Genomic DNA, 12,913 nt, shown 5'->3' on the forward strand with positions numbered 1-12,913 from the left:
TGATATACAACATCACTGTGGTATTGTCTGTGAACACCTTGAAAGGCCCTAGAGAGAAAATAGGATGAAAGTCCTGAATAGCCAGTAGAAGACCTCTCAGCTCTTTGACATTGATGTGCTCCTTCTGCTGATGAGGTGACCACACCCCCTGTACCTTTAGAGAGCCAAATGTCACCCCCATCCCATGTCTGAAGCATCTGTGACCAATTCCTGAGAGGGAAGAGGGGGATGAAAAGGGATCCCTGGAATCATAGACAACTGCTGAATCCACCATTGAAGTTCCTGTCTAAGACAAGGAAGAAGAAGAACTACAAAATCTAGCAGATGTGCATGCTGAAGCCACATTGACTTCAGAAACCACTGAAACTTTCTCATGAAAGGGTTGGCCAGAGGGAGCATTGGAATGGTGGATGCCATGAAACCCAGAGCTCTCAGAAACTCCCTGGCAGTAATGGAAGCCAGAGGAAGAAGAGTGTTAAAGAAAGAAATAAGAGTTAAGGCTTTTGGATGAGGCAGGGATGCAAGCATTGGCACCATCTGAATCCTGCATCCCAGAAAAACATGATCCTGAGAAGGAGTCAGAGAAGACTTATTGAAATTTATAGTGAACTCCAAGCTGTGAACAAGGGAAATGGCAAAATGAAGATTTTGCAAAAGGATCTCTGGAGAGGATGCCTGAATCAGCAGGTCATCTAATTAAGAAAAATATTGGAGCCCTTGAAGCCTGCAAAAAAACAATCACAGGAGCAAGGCATTTGTTGAACACTCTTGGGGCAGTAGAAAGGCCAAAGGGCAAAGCAAAGAACTGAAAATGCCAGGAAGCAACAGAGAAATGGATCAGAATATGGAGATAAGCATCCTTGAGATCCAGTGATACCATATAGGCTTGAGGGAGAAAGACAAGAAACAGAATCTGAAAGAACAACATCCTAAAGGAAGGCACTTTTAGAAAAGTGTTTAGATGAGAGAAGTCTAGAATAGGTCTCCAAGTGCCCTCTTTTCTGGACACTAGAATCAGTCTTGAGTAGAACCATTTCCCCCCTTTGGGACACAGGCACTTCTTGAATAGTACCCTGAGTCAAGAGATTTTGAAGAACCCCTGGGAAAAAGGGAAGTTTTCCTGAGGAGGTTGAGGAATGCCCATATATGGAGGACAGGATTTCCACACCATGAAGTACCCCTGATGAATGATCTACAGAACCCAAGAATCCTACGTGATCTGAAGCCAAACAGGAAGAGAAAGAGAAAGGCGAAGAGAAAAAGGAATGTGGTTGAGAAGAGACAGTCATACAGCACCTGGTTTGTCTGGAAAGGAAGGCTTCAGAATCCCTGAAAACTGAGTATCCTTAGCAGGAGAACCCCATTTGCCACTCTTCTTACCTTTAGTAGAAGGGCAGGATTGAATGCAAACAAAGGCAGGCTTAGTGAGGTAGTTTCTCTGAAATGTAGGCATAGGAGAAAAGGAGAAACAAACACGTTTAAGCTATTGTAAGGCCTTACCCTTATCTCGAAGGGACTTAAACAAACCAGCAGCTGCTTCCCCAAGCAAAACTTTAGAAGCCAGAAAAGCATCCATCAACTTAGCTTTAATATCATCAGGTAAAGGTTGAAGCCTAAGCCAAGATTACCTCCTCATAACTGCACTAAACCAGCAGCCTTAGAACAGGCATCTGCTGCATTATAGCTACATTTAATAGAATGATAAACAACTTGAGAGGAAGTCTCCAGCAAGGAAAGAGCAGAAGTTTTACTATCACTGTCTGGAAAATCATAAGCTGACAGGCCTGAGAAAGAAGAGCCAACACATACCTAAACATATGGGTCTGATAATTAAGAGCCCTAAAAGCTAGGGTAGCCGAAGTGTAAACCTTCTTACCCAACCTTTTCATAGTTCTTCTGTCCTTGTCAGAAGGCAATCACTTCAGTGAAGGAAGCAATTGAGACGGCTTATCAGAAGTTACAGACACTATTTATTTAGGAAAGTACAATCCTCAGGCACCCTATAAAACTTACACATCAAGCAGCAGTAGTGATAGAATTTACTAACACCAAACAAACCTCTGGTACCTCTGCCTTTTGCCTTCAAGGATACACATTACAGTACTTATGCATAATAAATAACAGGTGAACCCCTCAACCAATTTACACTTAAGACCAATCAAATACAATTTTAAAGTGGAGCATATATTTCAGACAAATAGTATGTTGTTATGTGTTTTTGATATATGTATTTAAATTATAGTGTAGTAGTGTAATGTATTGTAATGCTTTATAAAGCAAAGTGAACCTTATGGGAAATGTCTTTGTGCACTTTAAAATTGTAATTGATTGGTCTTAAGTGTAAATTGATTGAGGGGTTCAATTGGTATTTATTATGCATGAGTACTGTAATATGTATCCTTGAAGGTGAAAGGCCGAGGTACCAGATGTTCGTTTGGTGTTAGTAAATTCTATCACTATTGCTGGTTGTATTTTTTATCATTTTTTTTTTTCAGCTTTTTTTTTTTTAGCTTTGGCTGTTTGTTTTTCATTATATCCTATAAAACTTGTCAGGCTTCTTGGTTGCAGGGGGCAGATAACTGGGTGCATGAGAAGCATTGGAAAAAACATCCAGCAAAGCAGCCAAAACAGGAGGAATAGCCAGACGTTTAGGAGATTCCATCTGTAGTAACTCATAGTACCTCATATGGATATCAGAGACCTGAGCACAATCCCACTTAAAAAAATTCCATCATCCTAGAGAGTGTCCTCAAAGGAATTTTTTTCAAAAGGAACATCAGGGTTAATATATTCCTGTTCCTCTGAGCCATAGTGCAAAGGAGAAGGAAATGAGCAAAAGAAGTCAGGGATTTATCATCAGAATCTGAATCATCTTCAGAAGAATTCTTTTCTCTAGGCCATTTAAGGAGAGTAGAAGACCAAGGAGGTGCAGGAACCGAAATTTAGTGAGGAGGTTTCAAGGACATGAAAGCTGTAAATAGCCCCTGACTGAAGGCCTGACACTCACTTTGTGGATCCCTAGGAGAAGAAGAAACATGTTTAATTTTTTGTTTCTTTTTTAAGGAAATGTCCCCTTCAAGAAACTGAGAAGGCTCAGACCCAGGATGGCAGTCGAGGACCGTAGTAGGAACTTCTTCCCCAACTAAAATCTGAGGAACTCCCCTAGGCCCCTCGGAAAAAAATCAACCGTGGTTCTCCCTGAATATTTGAAATGGATGCTTGCAAAGTCTCTTTGCACGTGCTGCCAGCTGGATCCTTACTGGCTTCCAACTTGGTCATGGCAGAGAAATCCGACAACACAGCCAGGTGAGCTTCCAGATTTGTAATGACCTCAGGAGAAACACCTGGCAGAGGATGGACAACAGAAGATTCTAGTCATACCTTTTTCATCTTCTTCCCTAATATCTGATCCAGGACAGGACAGGAGGTTCTTTTCAGTGTATCTTTAGCGAGAAGCTTAAGATGCTGGTTCTCAAGGTAAAAGGAAACAAATTCTACTGTGAAGAGTATTCAGGACAAATGCCTGACAAATTGAACAAGACGTATGGTCATGAGAAGCTTCTAGGCAAAAAAGACACATCATGGTGGTCTTTATGGGGAATCTGTCTCCCACACTGGCATTTACCCTTCCTGGATGGCATTAACCTCAACAAGCACAAAAAAGCAAGAAACAACAAAACCCCCAATGGGGCACTTATCTGTAACTTCTAGAAGTCAGCAAACAGGCAAAGGTAGTCACTGGAGAATGAAAATGCATTCCACTGGGAGAAAATAGATGCAGGTAAAAGACAGACAGTGAAATGATACATTCTGACTGGTGGCAAAGAAGTTCTGATTATGGTAGGCTGAACATCACCTTTATGTCCTTTGCCACACAAGGAGCATTTGGGTGATGATCGGCATACCTTAAAGAAACAGTAGCCTTTGGTAGACTCCCCAGACATCGGACTACCACAGCAGATAATCCCATATGTTAAGAATACTGTAGCAGTGAATGTAAGGACATCATACACATTCTACCCAGCTAAAAATTAAGGTTAGGGCGGAATTCAGACTCTGAAACTGTGAGGCACAATCCTTAATCAATCATGTCTCATTCGGTGTAAATATATTATTCTTAATTTGTAACTTTTCTAAACATCTTATCAAAACCACTTTTTAGAAATGAATAGCTGCATCTAAAATACTTATCTGATTCTTTTTTAGTTAGTATTTTAAAATATAAAGTAAGCTGATATTAGAAAAACTGCTGTAAAAAGTATATCATGCCTAAAACTCTCTATACTAAAATCCAAAACAATAAATTCAGTAAAAAAGAGCATGAAAAATAACATCATGCTTATATTCATCCGGTTAAAAAGTAAGTTACAGTAGAGTCGATTATCCAAACGTCGATTATCTGAAACTTCACTTATTAGAACCAATCTTCCAAAGTTTTCAGGCAGGAAAAATCATAAAATCTGAATATGTAAACATTATACATATTTGTCAGCTCGTGTGTGAAAAATAGTCTTTATTGTCCACTGTAATCACTGATTGGTTGAAAAGTGTATTCCTGCGTGCAGAAAAAAACAAGATTTTAGAAGTTTTTTGTCCAGTTCAGTTATATGTTTGATTACCTGAAAAGTTTGATTATTCAAACTACCATTGGTTCCAATTAGTTCGGATGATCGACTATTTGCAGTACTGTATATTTCAATATATGGCTTCAATGAGTCTGAATAATTTGATGCTTGCTTTGTCTCCACAGATATACCAAATAATCAACTACTTACCTTCCTATTCAAACAGAAATAGATTAGACTTTACAGTGACTTTTGTTTTCTCTCCAGTACTCATTTCTTGGTTCAACCAATACAACATCCATTTGACCATCACATTCAGCAGTTAGCAGATATATCTGGTGGGAGACATTGCCACTAAAGTCATTTGCAAGACATTTATGCAAAGCGTGATTCTTCGGATCCAGTTTTGTCATTGTTTCCTGACAGTGCAGCTTTCTTTTCTTCCTTTTTTTTCAAACTGTAGCCTAGAAATAAAACATGTTTTGTTTCAAAGGGGCCTATGGCCTCTCTACCCACACACAGGGTTATTACAACCTACTCTGAGACCACTACATCTCATAAAAAGTGATAAACAATTCTAGTAATCTCAGAGTACAAAAATTGTGGGTGGTATTCATACAGATGAGAAATGGCATAGCATAAGCCTTGTTCTTTGTCATAAAGATGTATAGGAAAGCCTAATATGCAAATAAGACATTACACAACATGGTCAAAATGAAGCAGACAAAGGCATAGCACAGACCAGAGATAATAACCAGTATAGAATTAAATTTAAAAAAATGCACAGATGCAAGAAAAGCCAATATTAGACACTGCATTCTGTGGCAATGTATGAGTGCACTAAAATGCAACATAGCATTGCCTCCATCCTGGAGATGGGCAAAAAATAAAAGCAATAGTAGGGGAAGCCTGGGAGCAGTGAGGGAGAACCTTTCATGTTGGCAGGCATGTTATGTACATGTAAATTATCAATAAAATGATAGTGAATGCTGCTGCAAATTTTTAGAAGTAATATTCAAACTGTATATAATAACAAACAGCTAAAAACAAATTACAGATATATAGACAGTCCAGGGACCTGTAAAACAAGTTTGTAAAACAAAAAGTTAAGCAGTTAGACATAGCTATGTTTAGTGTAAGATCTCAAACATCATGAAGACTGCACATCATACAGTGACTTATGCGGGTGTCATAATATGACAAACAAATTTATCACCTTCAGGCATATAAAATGCACCCATGAATTTGCACAGTAATATGACTGTAAGGCAAACTGTGTTTACATGTGAAAAATAGCAGATCTATAGATGTGGATATGGTCCATATGGCAAGAGACACGGGCACAAAAAATAAACAAAACAGAATGGTAGTATCTCCTAAAGTATTGTGGTCTAGCAAAGCAGCACATAAATAGAGTTTAGTTTATTTTTATTTATTCTGAATTTGTTAACCGAGGTTAGAGCACTGATCCATTTCAGTCTCAGCCAGAAGAGATGCAGGTGGCCAACAGGTGACATACACAAGCATGTCTGGCCAGAATGTTCATATGACTACACAGATTTAGTGATAAAGCTTGGGAACAGATTTGTCCTTACTTACTGCAGACACCTATGCTAACCATGCAAACTTCAGTTGTGCTGCTTGTCACCTCAACAGATGTGACAACATTGCAGATATAGCATGTGATTTTGTAACATTGCAGATATAGCATGTGATTTTGTGCCTGTCATCCGTGTGTTTCTTTTTAACAAGTGTCTCCTTTATTGTCTTCCAGCTGACAGTGATAGGAATGCTTAAGCTACACAGATAACTGCATAAGAGAGAGAGAGAGAGAGAGAGAGAGATGAATGTCAGAACTCTAGCCAGCAATAAAAAATAAAAATGGCATAAACCATTTACAGAGGGGAATAAACTTTGGAAGTCCGAACTTAAGGGACAGACGAGCCAGCACCATATAATATCATTGTGGACTTGATGCACATGAATATTACTGGTAAATATTTAACTACTACTCATTTCATATTTTTCTTAACTACCTTGTTTATGTAATCATGGTGGTTTAGTAGCATACATTCAGCTAGAGATATACTTAGTCCTGGATTAGAGAAGTGTGATGTAGTTAATTGAGGATTTGAGCTTATACATAACTGCTGTCTGCAATTTCTTCCACTGAGTTCAGCAAAAGGCAGTTGCATATGGAAACGAATGTTTACACGAGGTTGTGTGCTGAAGACAGTTTTGAGATTTACTAAAATCACGAGTTAAAAAGTTCTAAAAAGCTGTTGTCTCTGTCTGTTTGTACCTGCTAAATATAGACCAGTTTCAGAATGCTCCAGTGACCTATTACATAGGCAGGGTGATGTCAACTGATTATTCTGTGCATTGGTTTCCCTTTTTCCTTCGGACTTCATGAACTGTTTATTCATTTAATTATGAACATTTCTATTAAACAGTCTAATCTGTCCTTTGACAAAGGGGCACTGAAGTTGTAAAATTAATCTGGCCAATGATTTTCTTTCGCAAAAGTACAGATGAAAGAAGACACTGCATAGACCAGCTTGTGGAATTCATCATTAGTAATGGATTCCTCTTGCATAGCCTGCTTACAGTTTGGCCTTGACTACAGCACCACTGTGGCAATCAGCAATCAGAAAACCAGCTACAGTATTTTAAATTCCACTGTAAAGCTTGAAACTGGATTGCTATCAAAATGTTAACAGTAGGGCAGAGACTTTCATGGTTTTATTTTTTCAGCATTTGCATAGCAGCTCAGTGATGTGTGACCTTTGGTGTCTTGGTACAAAAATAGATCAAAGTTTCAAAAAATGCAGGTTAGTTACTTATTGTAAGGAAGTTCAAAATCCAATTGTTTTTAATGAAACCCTCCCCAAGTCAATGAAAATAATGTAAGTTAGGCTGGAGGAGTAACTCTAACTGTTTTCCAGTAATAGCAAACCTTAAATATTTCCCTGTCACAGCACTGAGAGTTCTGAAAACAAGTTGCCAAAGTGCATTATATATTCCTTATTGTTACAAAAATAAATTTGTTTTATGACGTGGAAACTCATGTTCTTCTACTCCACAGTGGCAACATGTTTAATACCTAACTTGTGTTAGTACAACAGCATCTTAAACCTGCAGCATTACCTGTCCTCACTTCCCAGAGTTAGGCTAGCTCAGGTGAATGTAAAGATCCTTTGACACTTACTATACTTTGGCTCCAATTACAAATGACTTGCTCTCAGTATAAGTGACCACTTACACTGAGAACAGGCTGACAGCAAATGTTTTGCAATCTGGTCCCCATAGTAAGCCTGTTTATAGATAAGCCTTACACTGAAGTAAGTCACTTACATTGAGAACAAACCTTTTCATAATCTGGGAAGACTTACACTGAGAGCAATTCTTTTGGAATTTGGCTCACTGTCTTTTAAATCACTGCACCCTTTACTAATAAATGCTTCACTGTATGCTATTAGGTTCATAGGTTCATTAGTAGGTACTAGGCTATCTGCCGAAAGGCATTTATAAGCCTAGCCAGAATGTGTTGGCTTTCGCCGCCCCCTTAGATTAGTTCCCTGTGCCTCTGTCCAGCAGAGCCACTGAAGTCATCCCTGGGGTAAACTTTCTGTTTCCCATCCACTCCTCAAGGTTTCTTTTGAAGAGTGTTAGCGAGGAGCTCTGCCTAATGTAGACTGGGATCTTGCTCCAAAGCATGGGAAGTCTCTGGGACAGGAATCTGTTCCTCCAGCATGTCCTATTTATTGTTGTGGTGAGGTTTAGATCCCTAGAGCATGTGGCTTGAGGGGATAAGGTTTTCTTTAGGTGGAGCATGTCCATCAATTCTGGGTTGGACATGGCCTTGTATGTCAAACAGAGATCACCTCTGAGTAGGCGGTATGCAACCAAGTACAGCTGGAGTTACTTCAGTCGAGCTATATAGGGCATCTGTTTGAGGCCAGTGATCCTCTTGGTGAGGTACTTCTGTGGTCTTTCCAGCTGTTGCAGGTGTCTTGTAAGGTACATCCCAAATGGGACGTTGTACTCTATGATGGGTCTGATGAGTGATGAGTAGAGGGGCACAATGACCTCTTTTGATCTGGATGCAAACCCTTTTGTGATTAGGTGGGACACGTAGAAGGATTTTCTAACCACTTTGGCAATGTGATTATCAAAGGTGAGATTATTATATACTTGGGTCCCCAGATCCCTTATTATGTCTTCCATATTTAGGAGACTACCACCTATGTGGTAGTTTGTGGGTACTTTGTTTTTTTCAAAGGGATGACTATGCACTTTTTGGCATTTAGCTTGAGGCCATGATTTTGACACCAGGTATTTGTCTCAGTGAGACCCTTTTGGAGGATGTCTGTGTCAGCCGGAGAATCAATTATAGACCCTAGTTTGCAGTCGTCTGCGAACTTGGTCAGCCATAGTCCTCTGTGCTTGCCTGTACCTCTGAGAAGTATATGCTGAACAGGAGGGGTCCTCGGACTGAGCCCTGGGGAAATCCACTTGTAACCGGTTTAGAGTCGGAACTAGCTCCCGCAACTCTCACCATGTGGGTTCTGTCCGTGAGCCAGTTGGCAACCTATCTTGTGACGTAGGGGTTTATGTTCTGGCTGGTGAGCTTGTCTATAATACCAGAATGGAGAATGGTGTCGAAGGCCTTAGCGAGGTCTAGGTAGGCTGTGTGTACCACCTTTCCCTCGTCTATAGCCTTGATAACTGTCTCAATGAAGTCCACCAGGTTTAGGAGGCATGATCTGCCCGTAACAAAGCCGAACTGGGTAGGGTCCAGTGTTTGGAGGTTCCCAATGTCTCTGTTAATATGTTCCATGATGATGTACTCCATAGCCTTGCAGACCAAGCTAGTCAGGCTTATAGGGTGATAGTTCCCGGTGTCTGTTGTGGCTTCACCTTTGTGGAGTGGAATAACCGTTGTTGTGCGCCACTCTATGGGTGTGTAGCCTGTGGAGAGGCTGAGTTTGAACAGTGTGTTTAAGTGAGGGGTTAGTTCATCTTTGAGCTCATGTAAGACGCAGCCTGGGACACTGTCCAGTCCCATTAATGCTGTGTTTTTGGCTTTGGAGAGGGCTGTTTTAACCTGAGTGTCTGTGATTTCAGGGACTCTACATTCTTCTGGTATGGTTATGGGCCCTTTTGGGGGTGAGAGGGATGTGAAGTTTGAGCAAAAACCTGTTTGCCAGGATGTTGGCGATATCGGTTAGTTCAGTGTATTTTGTGCCATTCTGCACTAACTCCGAGCAGATGTGAGCATTGCACTTAGATTCTTGACATAGCTAAAGAATGCCTTGTGGTTATCTTTGGAGTCCTTGGCAATTTTTCTTTCAAAGCTCACCTTGGATGATTTTATGAGGGATCGTAGTTTCTTGCTGATACTGATCAGGGATGTCTTCCCTTCTTGGGATTTTACTCTTTTTCTGTACTAGTTTCCTCCTTCTATTGTATAGCTTGTTTATGGCAGTAGTCCACCAGACTGGTTTCTTTTTCTTGGAGGAGTGAGTCTTGGTTTTGCTTGGGATGGCATGATCCATGCATTCTTGTAGGTGCCCATAGAATGCATTAGTAAAGGATTTTGCAGCTTGGACAGCATTATCCTTCAGCATGGGGGCTTTGAAACTTTCCACTTCGGTCTTAAGTAACGTAAAGTTTTCTTTTGAAAAGTTTTTCACAGTGGTTTTCTTGTCCGGGGGTGGGAGTGGAATGTGGATATCCAAAGTGATTTTTTATGGTCAGATCTAACCAGCAAGGGGTTGACCTCCGGCCTGAACACTGGTCGCCCATGTTGGTGATGACCAGGTCCAATATGTTGTCACCTCTGGTGGGAGTGTTGACCAGTTGAACCAGGGCGTTTGAGTTTATAAATTCTAGGAAATGTTGGGCAAGGGAGTTAGTACTTGAGTAGTTCTCCCAGTTAATGTTTGGGTAATTGAAATCACCCATTATTAGGGTGTTTGGTAGGACCTTTATGTTTCCCAGTGTTTCCAGAAACGTGGAATGGGAGTCCTGGGACATGGTGGGTGATCTGTAGCAAGCTACTTAACTATGAATTTATGTATCTTAAGTTTGCTGGCTTGGCAGATCCACTTTCAATAAATGCAAGTTTCAAGGGAAGAGAACTTTACTGTTGCTCATACTAAATCTGTTTTCAGTGTGAGAGGTTTTTTTAATTTTGTTTAGCAAATGGCGGTCAATGTTTTTGCTGAAAATTTTTAAATAAAAGTTTTAAATTAAATTCAAATCTCTTTGATCATTGTAAAAATAAACAAGAAAATAGTATCCACATTGACAGGTTTGAATAGTGATTTGTAGTAATTGTGGAGAGAAGACGTACAAATGGGATATTGGCATGGGTGGGGGGAATGGTCTATTACCCTGTCTAGGGCCCCATTTATCCATGATCTGGCTCTTACTAGGACTGTCCAGGGTGTGTGTGTGTGTGTGTGTGTGTGTGTGTGTGTGTGTGTGTGTGTGTGTGTGTGTGTGTGTGTGTGTGTGCGATGCTTGCATGAGTTACTGCAATTAGCACAGAGGACTAAAATTCTGAGCAGTTAATGAGCTTTTGTACAGGATAGGATTTCTTCCACGTACATTTTCCTAGTGTGTGACTTTGATAAGTCACTTAACTAGACAGTAGTCTTCAGTCACCCCTGAAAAGGAGGCTGAAATATACACATTTACGGATAGTGAGGTCTGTGTTTGTTGGGCAGAATGCACTAATAATGACTTAAAAATTAAAAAAGTCACAGGCATTCAGAAACCATGTCGCTGAAATACTGTATGCCCTTAAGAGGTCATGTGCATTTATCCCATGGCCCTCCAGTGCAGAAGGTTTAAGGTATTACACAGTGAAGACTTCTTTCTCCATCAGCATAGTCAAGATACCTTTGCACACCAGTAGTATCAGTTTTGCATTGAATCAGAAACTTTAAACAAAATTAATTTTAATCTTCTGATATGGAGTGACTGGAGGAGATGTCTAACAGCATGATACATCTCTTGACATCTCTTCATCCATCTATTTTAATATTTGAGGGATGTGCCATAAGGAAATAAGAGGTATTATTACATATGTACCTTACTATTTCATCTGTGAGACAAAGTCTCGCAAGACCTATACAATATGACCTGCACTAACAGAGGAGGACACAGACCGACATCTGATATGATAACCAGCTCTTTGGGATGGTGGAAATACATAAAAACTTGGTAAACCCTCCTTTACATCCCATAGTAGATGCTGAAGGCTCCAAAACCCATGGGACTGCCAAGTTCATTGACATGAAATTAAAAAAAAATTTTTTTGATAACGAGGCACATGTATATAAGGACTCATGTGATTTTCTTAAAAAGAAACAAAAAAAACACATTTGTGGAGAACTTAATACTGGTCACTATAGACATTAAGGACTTGTTCTTGCTCATACTCCAGGATATGGGACTTGATTGGTTCACATTATATCTATGTCAGAACACTAGCTTGGGCAACAGACAAGTTAATGCTTTGTTCACCCTTATGGAAATTGTCCTAAGCAATAACTTCATTTGGTTTGAAGGAACTATTTATAAGCAGGCCAAAGGTGTTGCAATGGGGGCCACTTGTGCCCCATTTTTGCAAATATCATTTTGGCTTACTGGGAGTGCAGCTATGTTTTCCATTCGTCTTTTGGCAATTGTTGGAGCCTGTATGGGTGGTTCCTAGATGACATAATTATATTTTGGAAAGACACTGAAGTCAAGTTAGACAAGTTTTTCACCTATATTAACAACACAACCCAGTTTCTTAGTTTTACAATGACCAAATCTTTTGACATTATAACTTTTCTGGATGTGGAGTTAAAACCTGACCATGACATCAGATGGTTCACTTGCAGTCTATACAGAAAATCCACATATTCCAATTCTTTCCTCCACTTTGACAGCTGGCATCTGTTACATCAAAAGAAAGCCCTGGTCAAAGGACAATTCATACAAATAACAAGGATGGTATCTGAGACAGAAACATTTGTTGAGGAAGGGGAAAAAATTAAAGGTTATGTTACTAAATAGGAGGTAACCCCTTGAATTTTTGGAAGAAATATTCCAACAGGTTAGACAAAAAAGGTTGGACCATTTTTATAAACCTCTTTTAGGTAGTAGTAAAGATGGTGAGACAAGAGGTCTGGTCAAGGATATTAAATTCAACAAAGAATGTATTCTTTCTTACAACAGTGAGGCCAGAAGTCTTCTATTTTAAGGAACAATTGGAAAATCCTGAAAATAGGGGGCTTAAACATGGAAAAATTAGGTAATTGGCTTATAGTGACATTTAGGAGAGCTATTAA

Source organism: Protopterus annectens, chromosome 13.part0 (genome assembly GCF_019279795.1).
Source record: "Protopterus annectens isolate FY-2018-M chromosome 13.part0, PAN1.0, whole genome shotgun sequence".
NCBI lineage: Eukaryota > Metazoa > Chordata > Ceratodontiformes > Protopteridae > Protopterus > Protopterus annectens.